Genomic DNA, 3,479 nt, shown 5'->3' with positions numbered 1-3,479 from the left:
TGTCCTCTGGGAGGAAGCCAGGGGTGACCTCAGGGCCGGGTCACAGGGATTTGCCCCCCACACGAGTCTGGTCCAGGCAACAGCGTGTGCGAATTAGCAGTGAGTTAGACCGTGGGAAGTGGCGAGCGGTGACCTTCCAGTTTTTGAAAATGACATTCTAGGGTGACTTCGGGGCATTGCTGCTGAAGAATGTAAAACAAGCGCTTTGTTGATTTCTTTTCAAAGTGTGATCTGTAAAATTCCCAGATGGTTCCAGCAATCCATCCCGCCTTTCGGGGGCTGCCTTCTCCCAGGACCCCACATCCCTGAGCCATCTCGACAGCATCAGCTAACCCTGGGAAACAATCCTGGCGTTCTCACTCAGCGACAAGGCGGTCGGGTTTTCCGGTCACCCCCGCTGCCTGGGGCGCCGCCATCCCCTCCTCACTTCCGTGTAGGATGTGGTCTTTCTGCTGCCCTTGCCTGTTCCTGGCCGTTTCAAGCCTTTGGGGCGTTGTAAAGAGCAGGGGGGGCATTCTGCAAACTCCAGATCAATTTCTCTTCCGGTTCCTTCTTGGCCTTAGCTGACCTGGAGCCCCTCCCTCTAGAGACCCCAGAATTTCTGTCGCTCACTCCACACACCCAGTGGGCACCTGGCCCTGCAGAATTCCTCGGGGTGGCCCTCTCGAAGCCCATCCCTGCCTGTCCACTGCCATGGTCATCGCAGGCGCTCCAACCCGGCCCCGGCGTCCGCAGCCTGGCTCATCTCCTGGCCTGACTGCTCAGCTCCCCATCTCCCGTCTGCTACCCCCTAATTCACTCCAAATAACGGCCAGCCTGCTCTGAGGTGCACATTTGACGTCACCCTCCTGCTGAAAATTTATGATGCTTCCAGCTCTCGAGGCTGGTGCTCAACTCTTTATGCTTTTGAACTCTCCCGAGTGTTCCGGCCTCACGTCTTACAAGCCCTCCTTTGACCCAGCTGCAAGGACGGGCCGAAGTGGTGTGCTGGTCACTGCCTGTCACTGTCCAGCTCAGTCTCCATCCCTCTCCCTCACCCAGCGACCTCAGCTCCAGCCCTACCCACATGGAGAAGGCCTCTCCCATTCCCGGTACGGGTCAGATGCTGCTCCGTGGGGCTCCCTCCACACGCTGTCCTGTTCTCAATGCACATTGTACTGTGACCACCGATGTCTGGGTGTGTCCCAAACGGCACTGCAGACCCTCCAGTCACTGACCAGGCCCCTGCGGTGGCTGAAGCCGGCGCCATGTAACGCGCCGAACACCGGGGAGGGGTCTGCTTGCTCACTGAGCAGCCGAGCAGAGTCACCTGCTCCTGGATGCAAACGGGAAGCCACCCACCAGCCCCGCCACGTCCTGAGGGCTTGCTCTGGACTGACAGTCACATGACCTGACCCTCTCGGGGTCCCCTTTCGTCTTGCCTTCCTCCTCTTGGGGAACGCACAGATGTTTTGCTCAGCCTTGGGCTGGGGGCTGGGGGGGGGGAAATACCTGTAGAAAGGAAGAGCTGGATGGAGCCACTTTACAGAGAAAAGCAGATTCTAAGTGGGAGCTACAAGCATGCAAACAGTGTGTTCCTCTGTTTCATACATGTATTAAAATGTATAGTTATATATAACTAAAATCGGTAGCGCCTTTATTTCCACGGCATAACACAGCGTGTCACGGCCCCATGATGAAGAGACACTAACATTCATAACCTCCACTAGAGACAATAAACCGACACTCAGGCAGGCAGCCCTGCCGCAGCCGGCCAGGGCCCCCCTCTCGGCGGCACCGCCTGCGCGCCAGCCTGGAGTCTGCCTGCTTGATCTCCCCGAACAGGGGCTTGATCGCCACGCTCCCTCCACGGGTGTTTCCCTGACAGGTCCTCTGCGAACCTCATGCTGCACTCATTCCGCCCACGCTCCCGTCTGTCTGCCTCCTTTCTTGTCAAGTTTCACAGCTCGCTTCCGACGGTCGCCTGTGACACCCCGTTTCCTTCCAACCCACTCCCCTGACCCACACGAGATGTTTCTGTCGCTGGAGTGACAGCCAGGACCCCTGCAACACGCTAGACCAGACCTGGGCCCTGCGGCCTCGCTCTCACCTGACTCAGGCCTGGGGCAGCTCAGGTGGCAGGTGGGGCCGTGTGCCCTGCAGCACTGCTCCCTCATGCTCGGCTGGCCAGCACCCCAATAATTCAGAAATAAGCCGAGCGTCCTGTGACCTCGGCGCTGAAAACAGGCCCCTGGACTCCATGTTGTCCAGGGTGACATTACAGGGGACTTGAGTCCGAGCAGTAACCTTACACATAAGTGGAGACCGCCCAACGTAAAGGAAGCAATTAAAGCGAACGGGCGAGTAACTATGGTCAGTGTGGCGTCCACATTCTCACAGCGGTGACAGCTTCCACATTGAGGCTCACATGGACAGCACTGGGGTCCGTGCCTCACTCACCACCCCGTCAGCTCCCCCAGAGCTCCGCTCTACAGGGAAGGAGGCTCTTAAAGTGGCTCCCAGTGACTCGCCAGCCGGCCCGAGATCTCACAACAAGCAAATAGCTTCGGGCTAAAGTGAGGCCAGTTTGCCCTCTGAGCTCTTAGGCCTTAATGACTGTCCCCCAATTTACACTGCTGTCAATACCCCGAAACGGCTCCCGAGAAGGGGTGCCAGCATTTAAGGGTGATTCTACACGAGCTTATACTCGGCCTCAGTCGGAGGGTCTGGGAAAAAGTAACGCTGCTGTGACACAGGAGGGGGAACGCTTCATGTAAATGACAGGTCCCCAGGCTCCAAATGCACAGAGCTGGTGTTCGGGGGATGGGAACTGTTAAAAAAAATAAATTATATGCTTAACAATCCCTTGAAATAATCAGTTTGGAAACCACTCATGTAGGGGACCCCGCCAGAACCGGGAACCTGAGGTGGTGTGTCTGTTCAGATGCTCTGGCATCTTGTCCCTGTGGACAAAGGACCTTAGGAGCAGACGTGCGTGGGGCCCAGGCAGAAGATGCGGGGAGAGCGGCTGCCCGAGCACCGAGCACCGAGCGACCAGCGGGAAGTCTCTGCCGGTGACTACGGAGCAGAGCCGGTAACACCAGACACGTGGGCGCATCTGCAGATGGATAAAGCTTCTCGGAGCTGGTCCCAGCGAAGCCTCACCCTTCTAAAAATACCCCAAGCCCGTTCGCAGTGACTCACCTCTGTATCTCCAGCGTGCTCAGCTTCAATAAAAGTCAATTCTATCCTGCCTGTGTCAGTCTGATGTATTCCGAATTCCTGTTTATTTTCTCTGAAAAGAGAAGACCTTTGGAGGCAGAACGCCAGCGGAAGGTTTTTTTTTCTGTACCCTGTCGTGTCAGGTGGGACAAGGGCCTCGGGGTGTGGGACAAGGGCCTCGGGGTCTGGGCCGTCCTCCCTGAACGCTGCTCTTGCTAAATGCTAAGAGGCAGCCCAGTATTTAGCAGAGGCAGCTGCAACCCAGGAGGTTTGCATAT

At 57.1% G+C, this 3,479-nt stretch overlaps 1 long non-coding RNA gene across 1 annotated transcript in view; it reads right to left on the bottom strand.

Moving 5' to 3' along the window:
* Window positions 1–1,648: 1,648 nt before the first annotated feature.
* The window catches only part of LOC109392304 (uncharacterized), a 4,422-nt gene continuing 2,591 nt past the window's right edge, over window positions 1,649–3,479 (bottom strand). Inside the window, exon 3 of the long non-coding RNA XR_002126032.1 lies at window positions 1,649–3,274. This is a non-coding gene — a long non-coding RNA (uncharacterized LOC109392304). The remainder of the gene's footprint in view (window positions 3,275–3,479) is intronic.

Source organism: Hipposideros armiger, unplaced genomic scaffold, assembly GCF_001890085.2.
Source record: "Hipposideros armiger isolate ML-2016 unplaced genomic scaffold, ASM189008v1 scaffold_324, whole genome shotgun sequence".
NCBI lineage: Eukaryota > Metazoa > Chordata > Mammalia > Chiroptera > Hipposideridae > Hipposideros > Hipposideros armiger.
The sequence above is the reverse complement of the archived record's forward strand: the minus strand, read 5'-3'. Positions and strand labels throughout refer to the sequence as shown.